The sequence below is a fragment of the Prionailurus bengalensis genome, chromosome C1 (assembly GCF_016509475.1).
Source record: "Prionailurus bengalensis isolate Pbe53 chromosome C1, Fcat_Pben_1.1_paternal_pri, whole genome shotgun sequence".
Classification (NCBI taxonomy): domain Eukaryota; kingdom Metazoa; phylum Chordata; class Mammalia; order Carnivora; family Felidae; genus Prionailurus; species Prionailurus bengalensis.
Window position 1 is genome coordinate 7,711,582 of NC_057345.1, and position 16,727 is coordinate 7,728,308.

Genomic DNA, 16,727 nt, shown 5'->3' on the forward strand with positions numbered 1-16,727 from the left:
GGCGCGCGCGGCCGCGCAAACTTTTCCGCCCGGGCGGGCGCAGGTGTGAGCGCCACGGGGTCGCGCCCGCCTGGCCGCGCCTTCATGCTCCCCCTCGCGCGGCCGGCGGGCGCCCAGAGTGCTGCGGGTGCCGGAGGAGCAAAGCGTCCACGTCCCCTCAAACCCGACTCTCATGGTTGGGGGGGGGGGGGTAGTGGCGGAGCTTTTTAGTTCCAAGGAGGAAAGACTGCCGAGCGGTCGGCCTGGGGGGGGGGGGGGAGGGGGGGGACGGTGGTGGCCCGGGACACGTGAGTCCGCTCGCGCTGCTCTGCAAGCCAGCCACCGCTGCAGGCTCCAGGAGAGCCAGGACCCTAGGCTTCAGCCACTTCCTCTTGGTTTTGCCCTGACTGGGTGGGCCCTGGTGCCCTCCCGACCCAGGCCAACCCTGGCCGCCTACACATCTCTGCTCTCCCGGCCTTTCTCCTCCTCCTCCTCCTCCTCCACCTCCTCCAAAGTTCAGCCCCCAGCCCCTCAGTTGGGCCGTGAGGGGAGTCCAGCACCTCTTTTTTCCCTCACCCCCCTGGGCAGCCTTTACTCGGAGCACCCCAACACAGATCCATGCCATCACGTGGGCTTCCCTCCCACCCTGTTTCCTCTGCCATGCCCCAGTAAGGATCCGGGCACAGAGGTCAGAGGTATTCCTGAACCAAGGAGCCAGGGTCAAGCCACCTGCCCCACAGCCACGGCATTTCCTGCCTGCCCGTTCCTCTCTGGACCAGGACTCCTTGTGCTCTCCTTGTCCCTGGAAGGCACTCCCCCCTCCCCCCAGAAAGCACTTTGGTGGGTCTCCTGTCCCCCAGACGTCCCTGCTGCAGACAGGTATGTGGAATTCCTTAAATTTTAGTGATCCAAGTTACCCGTTGGATTTGGGGGGGGGGGTGTTCAAGGAAGGAGACAGCCAGGCGAGCTGGAACAGGAACGTGGGCAGCTTAGCTGGTACAGTACCTGGATCTTACTGTCTCTAGCTCTCCCTCTGCTCCTTGTGTAACCATTCTGCTGCCTTCCTCTCCTCCTGCTTCAGGGAAGGCCACACTGCCTTCAGTGAGGGGAACGGAATAGACCCTGGGTTTTCTCTGGTCTTTGGGCAGCATTCAGCAAAATGGCACTGGCCTATTTCTGCAGTATTTCTACTTTGCCAAGGGAGGTGCCCAGGGAAACCTTGGGGCAAAGAAGTCAGAGAAAAAAAACCCACCTACTCTTTCTCCCACTTTCCCCTTATTGTTCTTCTTCGTCTTCTTTTAGCTCCAAATGGCCTCACAAGGAGGAGGTTTGCATCTCTCCCCTATTTGACCACCCTCCCCTGCTGACTCTTGGCAACCCCCTTTGCTGGTTGTCACACGCAACCCTCCACCCTTCAGGCCTGCCCTGTCCCTTTGGAGGAAGAGTAGCTGGAGAGGCCCAGAAGCTTTACTGAGCATCCCGTGACCCCAACGCCCTGAATACAGGAGCAGAGGCCAAGCCACGTGCTACCTGGAGGCTAGGACATGTGCTGGTACAGGGCAATCATGCACAGAAGACCCTGGGCTCTGTTCCCCACGTGGGATCTTGGAGAGGGTACCTCTGCGTCCAGAACTACTCTGGAGTCTCCACATGCCTCTGGGTGCCCTCACCTGTGGCCCTCCAAAGTGAGGCCTACAGCTTTGGGTTGTCACAACAGGCAGTTAATCCCAAGCCCCAATCCTGAGTGCCTGCTTCTCCACCTGGGCAACCAGGGTGTGGGAGGAAGCCTGAAGACGGAAGAGTACGAGTTCAGGGTTTATTGGATGATGTGCGTTATCAGGAGTCCCCTGCGTATGTGACCCACACGGCCCACTGGCTGTCTCTGAATGTCCTTGTGGCTTCTGCCGATGGTGGTCAGGGCATGGGAGGGCATGCCTTTCAGTTCCCCAGACAAGGCCAACTGGACTGGCTGCACGGTGACTTTGGGGCCTCTGACAAAGGCTGGAGAGCTGGAAGGACACAGAACACACAGGGCCAGCTAGAGGGACCCATCAAGCAAAGTGGTGGAGGGATGCGTGGGCTGCCAAGGCGATGGCCGCGACCAGCCATTGCAGGCTTAAGAGGCCTTGTCCAAGAGTGGAGAAGAGGCCAGGGAGGCACAGAGAATGAGGCCATCTTGGCATGTTACGATTCGAGAAGGTCTGAGGAGAAAGAAGGCTGAGGCATCAAGATCATGCATGAGGTGTGGGTCAGAGGCTGCACAATGGAGGGGTCCCCAGAGTTCTCTTTCTTTCTCTTTGGGTGTGTGCTCGTACGAAGGGGAGAGGCCCACATCTCTGGCATCTCTGAGGCTGTGGCCCATTTTTGCCTCGAGGACCCCGATGTGGTGACACCTCTTAGACCCTGAGGCCAGGCCACAGGGAGGACGTTTGTGCCTGGGATTCGGGGGACGGAAAGCCCAATGCCACCATCCCTCCCAGTCTTGAGGCCCTGGGCCCAGAGACGCTGGCTTGTCCTTGTACGCCCCACCCCCAGAGCAAATGGGGAGCTGTGCACAGCGAGCCCACCCACCAGGCCCCTCACAGGAGTCCAGGGGAAACCGGCGGCGCTCCCAGGCCGGCTTCCATGGTTGGCTCCCGGTCTGCTCACACCCCCAGAGGGCCCACTCATTCTCTCCCCCTCCCGAGCCCGGGGCCTTCTCACTCACCAGCCTGTTTACACACCAGATATCTCAGGCTTTATCTGCTCTCATTCTGAATTTGTAACTTTCACATAAACTTGAACAAAGCTCCTTTTGTTCCTGCACCCCACCCCAGGATCCCAATAAACTGGTTCCCTCTGAGGCGACTGGGCCAGGGCACAGAAGCCTTGGCCAAGGAGTGTGTGTGCATGTGAATAAGCATGTTCGCACCTGCGAGGGAGTCCGTGTGTTTGCGTGTGAGTGTGCTCCTCAGGCTGACGGAGGGAGGGCTGTCCGGGTGAACGTCGAGTGCGCGCACAGTGCGGACAGGAAGCGCCGGGGCATGGGGACGGGACCGTCTGCCAGGCATGAGGAGTCGCGGGCCGTGGACGGGCGGGTGTCGGGGCAGGGGGCAGACAGGGACAGAGAGGAGCAGTGGGGTGGGTGGGGGAGCGCACGGCTGAGGCCAGGCTTAAGCTAAGTGGAAGGCAGATACAGGGAGCGCATTATGGCGGTATAGAGGCTGGCACAACCACACGCCCGGCCCCGTAATCCTGTTAGCCAGCAATCTCCATTCCGAAAGAGCTTCATTTCTTTGTGAATATTTGTAAACTAGATATCTAATGGAAAATTATAGGAAAAATTATAGTGAAATTCATGACGGAGAAATCCGATTATCCCTAATTCAATTATGCCATCTTAGCCCACACAGCACATTTCCCATTTTTTTCCATAAATACCGATGCCAGGGGTCCCGGTAATCAAATAAAATTGAAAATCATCTTCCCATTAAATTCAATTAGCCGCAATTTCTAAAGCCTATCAGAGATTTTAATTACTAAATTATAAAATTCTCCAATGCTAAATTGAAACCAAAAAAATTGCACATCCTTATATTTCAGAGAAAAAAAAAAAAAAAAAGGGCCAGCAAAATCCTTGAAAAAAATGCCCTCCTTTCTGTGCCTAGCTCCCAAGCAGGTTCCCCTCCTGGAAGGACCTCACATCGCTACCTCCTTGCCCAGCTGCGGATGAAGCCGGGGGGACAGAGGAGAGGTCTCTGCCAGGGGAGGGGCTGAGGCATATTAATTTAGCAGAGGGGCAAACCACACCTCCAACTCCAAGCTTGGGGTTGGCCGGCCCCTCAAGAGGACCTGCCTTCCTCACTGGCCGTCCTGGCTCCCAACTCTGTCTGCCCGTCGAGAGGTCTGTCACTTGGCCCACGGACAGGACAGGGCTCGGGCTCAGGTCGGAGCTCGGCCTCAGGGCTCTGCGTGACTCTAAGGCAGCAGACCCGAGGCAGTGCCGGCTCCCTGACCACTCCGCGGGGGCCCCCGCGGGGCCTAGGCTGCACCAGAGGTGGGAGGGGGACGGGGGGGCAGTGTTGAGGGCGGACAGATACCAGGGGATGGTGCTGTGGCCCCAAGTCTCCTCCAGAGCGTTCCCAGGGGCCGCGGGTCCTCACAGTGTAGCGGCCTCCCAGGAGAAGGCTGGTGGTGGGCACGGCCCAAATCTGGCCTCTCCTGCCCTCGCAGCTCATTCTCTGTTCTCCTCACCCTCTTCTGGAAAGCTGACAACCGTGAACTGGCCGGAGGGTGTGCCTTGGCCCCCCTGGCAGCCCTGACTCTTTCACCCCTTCTCCGAGGGAAATGCTGGCCACAACCCCAACAGTAGCCCTCCTCTCTGTCTCCCCGCAGGCCACTTACCCAGCTCTAAAGGCTGCTCTAGAAGTCACAAGAGCCTGGGGACGTGGCACCGGTGGTGGCATAAAGCGACCCTAGGTCTGAAACCCAAGGTGGGTGGCCGGGTGGGCAGCTGATGGGCCCCGGCGGTGTCGGGACAGCCGACAGCAGAGCCGCCGCCGGGGCAGGGAGCAGGTTTAATTTGCCAGGCAGTCAGCAGTGCCAGCAGGGGAGGCACCCGCAAACAAAACAAAAACAAAAAAGTTAATTATCTTTGGCTTTTTCTTAATAAATATCCAAACTGGCCCGGCCGGATCCTCCGCTTTGGAGGGAGCAAGAAGAAGGAGGAAAAAAACCCCAAACCAAATCCAACAGACTCCTTCTCTGGCCTACCTTTCCCTTTGTCTCTCCTGTACTCATCCCTTATCAGAGGCAGCAAGAGTTTCACGTTAATTCCCCAATTTTGCGAGTCAAGAGGGTGGCCACAAACGTTCGTCTGTCTGTCTGTTTGTTTGAAGTTTTGGGGAGTGAAAGCAGGAGTGTAAGGAAGAAAGAGGCGGCCGGGGGGGGGGGGGGGGGGACAGAAGAAGCCAAGGACAGAGTGAGCGTCAGAAGGAAAGAGAGTAAGTGTGATGTGGGAGCTGAGTTCCTTGAGTCCTCCTGTGGGCACGGCAAGGCCTAGCCGGTGGCCCCAACCGGTGGCCCCAACCCGGGCGGGACCTGTTCTGGAATGTTGTGTTGGCATTGGGTTTTAGTTACAGTGATCAGCTACAGGCGATACGGGGATTTCTCCTTTTAAAACTCTCAAACCACCTAGGTCTCGCTGGCCACTTTAGCTCCCCTGTTGCTGCTGGTTCCTGTGCCAGCCAACCCTCCCTTCCAGGAGCTGGGCTTTGGAAGAGAAGGTTCAAGAGGAGGGGACGTTGGCTGTCCTTCCGAGGGGTGTGAGATTTTTCTGTATGGACTCGCAAGTCTACCTCGGGAGAGAGACGCGTGTTGCCGCCTGGGCCTACGTGTCTGGATGGTGCTCACACACGCCTGAGCCCGGGCTGTTAGCAACGTGTAGCAGGGCATGTTGGGGGGAGGGGGGCGCAGCCAAGACATCGGGCGGTCCTTCGAGGAGCACTGACTCTGGAGTCCCGCTACCTGGGTTTGAACCCCGGCTCTATCACTCACTGGCTGTGCCGCCTTGATCAGGTTGCTGACCCTCTCTGAGCCTCCATTTTCTCAGCATCAAAGAGAATAATTTGTGATCGCCCAGGGCTGGGGATGGAAGTTGGAGTGACTGCTAATGAGTACGGGGTTTCTTTCTGGGGTGATGAAAACATTCCAAAATTAGATAGTGGTGACGACCATACGATGTTGGGAATATACTAAAAAGCCAATGAATTGTACACTGCGTGTAAACTATAGCTCAGTAACGTGGGTTATAAAAAAGTGGGGACAAAAAGGGGGGGGGGAGAACAATAGCACTTACTGCACAGAGTTGTCGTACAGGGCAGAGCACGCAGCCTGGCACAGAGTAAGCACTAGTAGGGACGAGCGAGGAAGGACTGACATGGCCCCAGGTGGATGGGTTGGCGTCCACGAGTGTATATGGCTGGGTGCCTATGGACATCTGCCCGGGTCCCCAGTGCTGGGCCAGCAGGTTGTTAAGCAGCTGAGCTGCCCCTCATACGTGGAGGGGGTCCTGGGCGGCTGTTCCCTGGCAGCGATGGGAGAGGGCATGGCCCTCCTCCCACCTCTCTGGCTGGGTCCCTGGAGAGGAGGCTGCCCACCACGGCGGGCAGACTCTGCCGCTCACTCTCCCTGTCTCCCAGAGCACTCATATTTTCCATGTGCAGCAGGCCGTGACTTCACCTTCATACTAGTTACAGGGTTATTTAGCTTCTCCTGACACTGACAATCACCAAACTTTAATTCGCTGCGTGGCTTCTCCCTGCTGTGCCCTCTGCCCACCCCCAAAATCCCTGGGAGAGGGTGGGAAGGACCTAGTCCGGCCCCCCTGTTGCCAAAGCCTGCCCTTCGGAGTGATGGAGGGATGGCAGGAGGGGATGCTCAGAAGGAGAAGATGATGGACAGAGAGTGGGGGCGGGGAGGGGGGAACAGCACGGGAGAGAGGAAGTACCACCAGCGCTAAGGGGAGCTTCCGTCCCGCTCCTCCGGCCTGACACTAATGTATTCAACCCGACATCCATCCTGTTGTGAATAAAGATTCAGCTGACCGGGCTTTGGGTCTGCAGGCTGGCAGCCCCAGCCAGGACCTAGGGGCCGGGACTCGCCGAGCGCCCGGGACGGGGCAGCTGGCACGGACTGGCTCCTTTGCCTGATGCTGGATGAGGAGGTACCCATCTGGAACGCACCCGAGGGAGCCCTTTCCTACTAACCTGAGCAGCCAGCTCGCATTTTCTCCTGCCTCCCCCATGCGAGTCTCCTGTGAGGCTAAGCCATCTTGCCTCACGGAGGCTTCTTTCCGGCTTACTGCCCCGCGGCCTGTATCACGTCTCTCCATCTCCTGAAGTGCTCACCATCATCTTTCCCCAAAGCCTCCTAGGCAAGCAAAGGAGTGATGGTTTGCTCTGAGAACCATCCGGTGGAACCAGGGGACTGTCTTATTCCCCAAATCTAAGCTGGCCCCGTGAGCCCTTCATTAGTCAGAGTCCCAGAAGCAGACAGCGGAGCCGAGAGGATTCTCGAAGACCAGAGGCCTGGCAAAGGACCTGGGCCGGGAGGCCTGGAGAAGCAGAGGCAGAGCGGGGGTGGGGGGGGGGTGGGGGGGGGCAGAGCCGGGAGGAGGGGAGATGCAGGGAGATCCATCAGTGGGTCCAAGCTGTGTCTGCTTCCACCCAGCCTCACCCACTGCCCCACCCCTGCCGGCGGCGGCAGGGGGGGGGGGGGTGGAATGGCCATGGTGGCCTGGGCAAGAGAGATGTCACGGGGCCAATGGCAGAGAAGGGAGAAGGGGCTTGTTGACTGCAAACTGTCCATTATGGCTCAGATTATAAGCATATTGCGCAGGGCTCTCTGCACGATGCCGAGGAAATCCAATACGCTGAAAGGTTAATGCAATCAATTAGGGTGACAAGGAAGTAAAGTAAAGCCTTCGGAGTAGATGAAAAGGAGAGAGAGGGAGAGAGGGAGAGAGAGAGCGAGCCGTGGAGCTGGGGGTGGCAGTATGGGTGGCGGGAAGGCAAGCAGGAAGAGAGACCGGTGGGATGCTGGGAGGGAAAACACACACGCGCAAGGCCAGGAGCCCGTGAAAAGACGCAGTAAGACAGCCGGCAGCAGCAGCAGCAGGAGTGGGCGGCCAGTGGACACGGCTCTGGCCTCAGACCTCCGACTGCTGCCCAGCTCCACCTTCCCTCCCCTTCCCCTGGCCTCCCTCCCCGCCGGTTAGCTCACGGCACCGGCAACGTGTCACGGCAGCTTGGTCCCTGTGCCCGTACAGAGCAAGTGCCCACCACGTAACCTCCAGGGACTTCTCAGTAGGAACTATGGCCTAGTTCCCACCTCCCCCAGAACGGGCCCAGGTTCAAACCCAGACTCTACCTTTGTCCTCCTTCGCCCCCAGCGGCACCCACGAACACAGCCTTCCCAGCTCTCCCCCAAGCACCTGGCTCCTACTTGCAACAGCCTCTGAGGCAGAGAGCAGGGTGGTCAGGACGCCCTTTTACAGACAGAGAGACTGGGGCCCAGAGAAGGTATGCGATTTCCCAGGGCCCTGCAGCAGATGGGGAGGACAGGGCACAGACACGAGAACCCCAACCCCCCTCAGCCCACGACCCGGGGTGGGGGACGTGTCCTCCCGTTGCGCCCACTGGAGTGAGGAGACTCACGTCCCCCAAGAAGTCAGACTCAGAAGTCCCTGGGCAGGGGTGGGGAACCCCTTGGAACCTGCCCAGGGACGGCTGGTGCTCTGGGAGGTGAAAAGGTAGGAGGGAGGAGGGAATGTGAGTTCTTCCTACCTGTCAGGCCCCAGGCCAGACACCTTTGACCACATTAACTCATTTGTCCCAATAACTTGGTCTGCAAAGTAGCTATTCTGCTCACCTTACGGAAGAGGGAACTGATCTGAGAGCTCGGTGAAGGTTAAAGGCTACGCAGGGCTCATGGGAAGGGATGCCGGGCCCTGAGGAAACGGTGGCTGTCAGAGGGAAGACAAGCCAGGACTTCTAGATGGGTGGGACTGAGCAGAGAATGAGGCCCTGAGGAGGACAGAGAGACAGAGAGGGGGTGGCCCCAAACAGACTAGGCCGCAGGCAGCCCACAGTCCTGGGACAGGCTCCCGGACAACTGCCCGCGGCCCTCAGGGCAACCCCACAGAAGACAAGGGCACAGGGCAGCGTGACAGTCAACACGGTGGACATACTGAACACCAGGAAATTATACACTTAAAATGGTTACAACGGGGGGCGCCTGGGTGGCGCAGTCGGTTAAGCGTCCGACTTCAGCCAGGTCACGATCTCGCGGTCTGTGAGTTCGAGCCCCGCATCAGGCTCTGGGCTGATGGCTCGGAGCCTGGAGCCTGTTTCTGATTCTGTGTCTCCCTCTCTCTCTGCCCCTCCCCCGTTCATGCTCTGTCTCTCTCTGTCCCAAAAATAAATTAAAAACGTTGAAAAAAAAATTAAAAAAAAAATGGTTACAACGGTAATTTTCATGTTATGTATATTTTGCCACTTAAAGAAAAGAGCAGAGGTCAGGAGACAGCAAACCTGTCCTGTAAAGGGTTAGAGAGTAAATACGTTCGGCTTGTTGCGCCAAACATTCTCTGTTGCAGCTGGAGTCAAAGCAGCCAGAACCGATATGCAAATGAACGGGTGTGGCTATGTTCCAATAAAACTTTATTTACAAAAAAGGGCAGTGGGCCACGCCTTGCTCCAGAGAATGGAAAGCACCTAGGGCTGGACTTTCAAGACCCAAGATGGGGTCCCACCACCTGGGGACAGAAGTATCCAATCTGGACCGTGCCAAGAAGTGAAGGGAAGGGCTGGGCAGAGGCCTCAGGTGGACGTCAGGCCCTCATTACCAGCAGAGGGTAGATAAAAAGAAGGGGAAGGAACAAGCGGTGGTCTGGGAAACAGATGTCCAGGAACTGGCTCCAGCGCCCAGCATGCCAAGAGGCCCTTCACTTTGCTTCAGATCCTCGTGGATGATATGAAGGGGCAGGGAGTGACTTGGGAGTTCTCGACATTCTAGGAGTCTCGATGCCCCAAGAGAGGTGTTACCCTGCGGCCAAGAGGGGACGGGAGTGGGCAGCAGTGGGCCGGGCTGGCCAGAAGGGACGCCAGGGGAGAGGAAGGCGAGGAGAGAGGCCCGGGGAGGGCTGTAACCAGGGTGGAGCTGGCTGCAAAGGGAGGAATCTACGGGCCCCAGTGAGAGCGCAGGGCGCGGGCCGGGCCTGCCCTACACCGGCCGCCTCTGATCACGTTTTCAGGGCCACTGCCCGCAGGCACAGACAATGCTGGGGGAGCCTTTGAAGTCCGAAAGGGATGCCGCGGTGGGAGCAGCACGAATCTCCTCCCTTCCCCCCGTCCTCCCGGGGGAGGGGGCCAGCGGGACAAAACCCGGAGCCGGTCACAGCCAGGCCCGAAACGCGTGAGACAAAGGGAAAACAAACAGGTTTGGAGCCAGGCGCACGGTGCCGTGTCTGTCCCCCGCCCCGCCGAGCGGGGATGATGGATGGCTGCAGCCAGCCAGCTCGCCCGCCGGGCAGGTCCCGCTATTTACATAACACTGGCGTTCCACCGGTCACCTCTGACACCGCGCTGCCTGGGGCCGAGGCCCGGTGGCCCCCGAGGTTCCTGGAGACACCCGGGGACTGAGACAGGCTGTGAAGGCCCAGCCAGACCCGGGAAGCCCTGGGCCTGGGAAGGGCGGGTCAGCAGCCTGATCTGGGCTCAGGGCCTGAGGCCTCCTCCCTGCCAGCCTCTCGTGGAGGGAGGAGGAGGCCACCAGGGACCGGCAGCTCCAAAGAGAGAGGCAGGGCTGGAGTTCCGAGGCTTTCAAGTCCGCAGGGCTCCCCAAGAGCTACAAGCAGAGCTTCTGGGGACAGCCAGCAGCGGCTGCCACAGCGGAGACCTGGGGATGGTACCGAAGGGCGGCCAGACCCTGGCTCCAGAAATGCCTCCTTGCCCCACACCACCTCGAACGCATTCTATGCCCAAAGTCTGCAATCCACATGTCCCCTGCCCATTTCCGGCCCAAGAGCCAATCGGAGATTTTCCTACCGGGGCCATCTTTTCTTGCCAGGTTCAAGTGGGCAGCGTGGCTCCAATTCCCTGTCTCCATCTTCCCAATCCTCCTAACCCCGAGGGACGCCAGTACTAGGTAAGTGGTCACCAGTAGGGGAGAAGACACAAGGATCATGGAGGGGGTTCACGCCTTACCTTGCAGCGGGTCCTAGAGGCTCCTCTCTCAAAGTAGGGGCGTCACTTCATCCTGGGGAGGGAGAGAGAAGAGGCCCGTTAGCCTTTCAAGGCAGGATGCCCACAACTCCCCAGTGCTCGCCCTCCATCCTGCTGTGTGCCCAAGGGGTCCTTGCCACCTATGCGCCAAGGGGCTGATGCTCCAGGACCGGCGAAGGGGGTTAAAAATGGATTTGGGCTCATTCAAGTATATGCCAACCAAAATTTGAAAAAGTTCAGAAAGCAGTAAGAGCTGAGAGCAGAAATGCAGTCCTTGGGACACCCTTAACCAAAGAGGGAACAGTCAGAACGTATTGCACGCATCTCTTGTGGAGGCAGAGATAGAAGTCTGTGGGTGGGGGATGCAGTGGCTAAGCCTAGGAGCCCGGGGACCACAGAATACAGCAGCACCCGTTCCTTCACTCTCCTCCCCAGCCCCTGAAAAGACAAATGCTATATGCCAAGCTGTTTGCTACAGCAAGTGGGTGACAGAGAGGTGGACCAGGGGCCATGGCACCAACAGGTGTCACCACCCAGGAGGGTGCTACGGTAGCACCTTCTAGCCTGAGGTCCTACCGATGAGACGCAACAACCCACGCTGGGGGCCCACGCAGGGCAAGGGACACGGTCCAACAACGTAGAGGGTCTTTAGCCAACATATAACAGCCCAGCTTGCCAGGCTCAGACTCTCCTGCCTGGTACTGGAGTTTGGGGAGCCAGGTTCCAATGAGACGAACTCCTGATGTGGATAGAAAACCTAAGGAGCCCTCTGTCCCCTCCCCCCCCCTCTCCCCCCTCGCCCTTTCCCCCAGCCCTGGGGCCTCAGAACCCTACCCATACTTGGGAAGAGTTTCCTGTTTATTATGTTTATTCCTCCCCACTCCCTCATTTGTGGCTTATCAATGATGCAAGAGGAATAACACCAATTTCCTTAGGCTGTGTAATCCCCAAATCAGATTGGGGGGATTGCAAGAGGTGAGGTGACCTTGCACAGGGCTCCCGGAATGCCACCCAGTCCTGCAGCCCTCCCTCTCTTTCCCAGGACATATTTGGACAGATAATGCTAATTGTACTTGACAGGTCTTCCTAAGGAGGGCTGGGTCTCCTGCCAGCTTTTGCTGCCTTTGCCGGGCTGCCTGGGCAGAGGTGCCCACCCGGGCAGAGCTCACCCTGCCAGACACAGGGCTCTGTGGGCATCTGGCAGTGGGGGAGGCTTGCCCCACGGGCCTCCTATGCCCACTTGGCCCAGATGGTGAGAGGCCGGGGGTCCGCAGGCAACTGGGGGGACTGAGATAGGGGGCAGTAGAGAGGAAGGGGGAGGCTGGTGAGGTGGGAGAGTGGAAAGAGGAGGAGGCCAGAGAGGGGAGCTGGGTACGTGGAGGCCGAGCCCAGGGCAGGGCCGCAGGGCAGGGGCTGGAGAGCCCGGCCTCTCCCCTCCGCTGAGAGGCACTGCGCTGGGCAGGCCTGGCTGTCAGACTCGCATCCCAGCCAGCCGGCCCGGGGCCTGGCTGTACGTCCGTCCCACACGCTCTGCCTGAGACCTCTCCAGGCACCCTGGCCAGCCTCCCTCGAACCCCCAAAAGCCCCCCAACCCCGTAACTCCAGTATCTCCCTTCCACCACCTTTTTCTCCCCTCCCATCCTCCCCTGCAACTGTGCATTTATTAATTCATGAGGCACTAATTAGTTCTTTGTTTAATTTTGTGTTAAACAGACTGACCGGAATGATAACGACTTGCAGCGCGGTGTTGCCGTCCCCAACCGCCCCTGTTTTCTGACAACAAGGGAGCGAGGGAGGCCGAGCGCTGAACCCAAATCCCTCAGCACTTGCACTTCATTAAGTCAAAATGTGACAAGAAGCTTAGAGAGCAACTTGCAGATCTGATCGCACACAACACTCGGAGGAAACTTTGCGGGAGTTGGTCGGGGCGGGGGGGGGGGGCGGGGGGCAGGATTGCTGACCGCGGGGAACAGGACCGGGGTGGTGTCCCTCAGCGGCCCCTGGGGCGGGTGGCCTGGCAGACAGGAGCAGGGAGGTCGGTTGGGTGCATTCTGGAACCTCAGCGGGAGCCTCAGAAGTTCAGCCTCACCTCTTTCTTCTTCCCTGGGCATCTTCTCTCTCTCTCTCTCTCTCTCTCTCTCTCTCTCTCTCTCTCTGCCTCTCACTGTCCCTGATGTCTGGTCTGACCTGTGTGAGCCAGTGGCCGGGCATACCCAGGACCCAGCAGAGGACCAGAGAAGATGCTGCAGTTAAGAAAGGATTCGGGGGTGGGGACAGGTCCAGAGCGGGAGAACACAGAGCAGAGCAGGAGACCCTATGTTTGGCTAAGAACGAGACGTGACGTGCTCAGGGATCGTGGCCAACACGTCTATTCTCTGCCAGCTGTCTATGCACCGCCCCCCCCTCCCCCCGGCCCATCCACCCTCCGGGTACTTATCCTAAGTACCCTGAACAGAAAACCGAGGGCCAAAAGGTTGAGTTCTGTGCAGAAGGGCACGGCAAGTCACAAACAGAACCAGGTCCTCGAGCTTCGGGACGGTAGGCAGGCAGCTGAGCTAACCAGGCCGACAGCCTGGTCACCTGCTGTCCCTCCTGTCCGTGTGAAAGAACAAGAGCTTGGCCCCAGAGGCGTCAAGCTGCTAGCCCCACTGGCCCACGGCATGATTGCGGACGGGTGGGGTTGCAAGCGAGCCCTGCCCCAGTCTGCAGGCAGGGCCCCCGCCCTCCTTTCATACCTGGCCCTCATCTCCAAAGACATGGACAATGTCTTATATGAATGAGAACGGGCGGGGAGCGGGGGGGGGGGGGGGGGGGGGAGGGCGGTGAGGAGGAGGATAAGAACAGAAGTGCACAGAGAAAGTTGCCGATTGCGTGCCTTGTGTGCCAAGATCCTCTTGCCTTCTTCCCATTGGCCACTGCACCCGCCAGGTGTGGCCCGACCCTTGCTGTGACAGCTCTCCTTCTGGAGCGCGCCCAGCCCGCCCACGGGCCCGGGCTCAGCCTGGCCTGCCTTCGCCCGGCCAGTGCCGGAGCGCAGTGGGCTCTCCCCGAGCCTGGCAGCCCTGGGCTGGCTTCTGTTAATTTGCTGTCAGGCTGCCTAAGCAAACCAATTAAAACTAATCATTAATTATAAAAGAGGGTGAGAAGAGTAGAAGAGAGAGGGGAAGGAGAAAAAGACCCAAACGGGAAGGAGACAGAGGGAAGTGGGAAGGAGAGGGGAGACCCGGGGGGCCCGCGGGGGGCTCTGGGTGGGGGCACCGTGGGCCGGGGAGCTGGGACGCTGGCGGCTCCTCCGGGCACAAGGAGTGCTGGGGTGGAAGGAGGGCTGGGTGGGGCCAGAGCCCCGGAGAGGGGGGAGAGGGCAGCGGGAAGGGAGAGGAAGCTGCTGTGTCCAGCATACCGGGACCTGAAGAGGTCTCATCCAGCTGTAGTCCCCTCTGGCTGTAGCCACCGACTATCCCGGACTTGGCTTCCGAGCGTCTCACCCACGGCTCCCCGGCCCCATATTTATGAGGCTCAGCTGATTATGCAGCACCAGGCCAGGCTCCTCGTCCCTGCCGCCCCTACCTGCTCCCCAGCCCTCTCAGGCCGTGGAGGCTCGGGGCAGCTGTCGGCCGCCCATCTACCCCCCAGTGCTGTCCCCTGCCCCCTCCCCCACCCTCACACACACCCTCTCCACGGCCCTTTCACAGGAGCTGAGGCCATGTCAGCCGGCAGCTTGAGGAGGGGGGCAGCACAGACAACAAGGGACAGTGTCATGGAAACGGGCACTTTCCCCGAGAAATATTCTGTTTGGCCTCCTTCCTGCATTGAGGAGCTGTCAGGAGCCTGAGTGAGAGCCACACCACCCCGGGACCAGGCGTGACAAAACCTATTTTCTGCCTCAAATTTGATTGATTAAAAAACTTTTTAGGAAAACCATGTTAAAAGAGTGAAAGAGTAAGAGAGAGAGAGATGGAGAGGGAGAGAGAGAAGGAGAGAGAGAGAGAGAGAGAGAGAGAGAGAGAGAGAGAGAAGAATACCAGGGGGAAAAAAGAAAGAATAGAAAGTTCTGCCAGGGGAGAAGGGCCAGGGACAGAGGCCGCAGGCAGGGGCTGAGCAGCTACCCCAGCAAACACGCCAGGAGATGCGTGTCAGTGGGACAGCCTCAGCATAACCAGGCAAAACAGAAAGGTCAAAGGAAGCCCGAAACTTTTACACAGTGGTTAGCGGGACAAAGAGGGGGCCAAGGGCTCTGCACAATCCAGCAGGTGCCTGTCCCCTCCTAGGGAAAGGAACCCGACACCCCAAGGCAGGCAGGGGGCAGGTGGGGCTGGCCGCCCAGGCCCAGCACCAGCAATCAGATCAGGACTCTCGATTGGGGTAGGGGTGGGGGTGGGGGTGGTTCCAAATACAAGCTGGGTTGGAATTTGGCCAGAATCCTGAAAAATCTGTACAGGTCAACAGGGAGAGAGAGTTTAGTTGTTTGGGGGCAGGAAAGGGGTTTTCCCACCCTGTTCTGTCAAAGTCCTGGCTCAGGAAATGTTTTGTTTTGTTTTTAATGTTTATTTATTTTTGAGAGAAAGAGAGACAGAGTGCGAGCCGGGGAGGGGCAGAGAGAGAGGGAGACACAGAATCCGAAGCAGGCTCCGGGCTCCGAGCTGTCAGCACAGAGCCCGACGTGGGGCTCGAACTCACGAGGCATGAGATCATGACCTGAGCCAAAGCCGGACGCTCAACCGGCTGAGCCACCAGGTGCCCCAGGAAATGTTTTTAATAAATAACATAAATTAAAAAGCAGGGAAGTACGCAGCTGACCCCCACCAGCCCCAGGCCCTCTGGCTCACCCTCTGTGTCTCAGTCTTTCCCTGCCCAGGCCTTGGCCTTGGATGCTGTCCTGCAGGGTCCCCATTCCTGCCTTACTCTCTCGGAGTTCCAGGAGAGGAGCCGGCCTCCCCACCCCTCCTGAGACCCCATGGGGGGAAGAAACTCTTCCAATTTCCCAGGGGCCCTGCCTGACCACTCAAGGCAGAGGTGCCTGAGACCTTCCTGGTGGGACCCATCCTCTCCCTAATAAGAGGGATCCGGGTCGGTGGCCGGGTTTGCTGTCCCCCATCGGGGAGCCTCAAAGGTCAAGGTGAGGAGTAATTCTAGCCAGATTGCCCACAAGGTTTCCGCAGTGCCCAGTGCAGTCTTTGCCGGCTTAGGGCTCAATGAGGGGGTGGCAGTGCCTCCTTGGACAGATGGGCACGTTCTGCCACACAGATGCACAGAAAGACACCACCGGCTCCAGGCTTCACCCAGCCCCTCTACCAGGTAAATCGACCCTAGATCTCTCTCTGTCCCCTGCTCTGCAGTGGTCTTAGGTATTCACGGAGCACATACTGTGTGCATGGCATGGCATGGCATAGGCATGAGGAAGATAAAACCTACAACATAGGGATCAAGAGCAGAGTCAGGGAGGGGTGCCTGGGTGGCTCAGTCGGTCGGTGAAGGGTCCGACTTGGGCTCAGGTCATGATCTTGCAGTTCATGAGATCAAGCCCCACGTCGGGCTCTGTGCTGACAGCTGGGAGCCTGGAGCCTGCTTCAGATTCTGTGACTCCCTCTCTCTCTACTCCTCCCCAGCTCACACTCTGTCTCTCTCTGTCTCTCAAAAAATAAATAAATTAAAAAATGTAAAAAAAAAAAAAAAAAAGCAGAGTCAGGGAGACGGGGCTTGAATCTCGCCTCTGTCACTTACCACCGCGGGATCTGGTGGGGCAGGCCGCTTAGCCTTTCCAGGCCTCAGCCTCTTCGTCGGAAAAGCAGGGGTGCAAGTCCCCACCTCAAAGGCGGTTGGTTCAGTAAATCAAATATATCTTGAAGACCTCCTATGTGCTGGATGCTGTCCTAGGCCTGGAGAACCGCCGAAAACCAAAGAGAGTCCTCCCGGAGCTTCAGGTTCTCCCGGCTGTTGTGAAGGTTCACTGAGATAATGCATAGCACTATGGTCCGACACACAGTA

General features: G+C 58.5%; 1 protein-coding gene across 2 annotated transcripts in view; it reads right to left on the reverse strand.

Moving 5' to 3' along the window:
- CASZ1 (castor zinc finger 1) overlaps positions 1 to 16,727 on the reverse strand; it is a 148,195-nt gene that overhangs the window by 54,485 nt on the left and 76,983 nt on the right. The window contains exon 3 of one of the 2 annotated variants that reach the window (XM_043578558.1): positions 10,725 to 10,776. The gene's annotated coding sequence lies outside the window, so the exon portion shown is untranslated. Of the gene's footprint in view, positions 1 to 4,362; positions 7,037 to 10,724; positions 10,777 to 16,727 lie in introns of those variants that run through there. The other variant, XM_043578559.1, reaches the window with a different exon arrangement.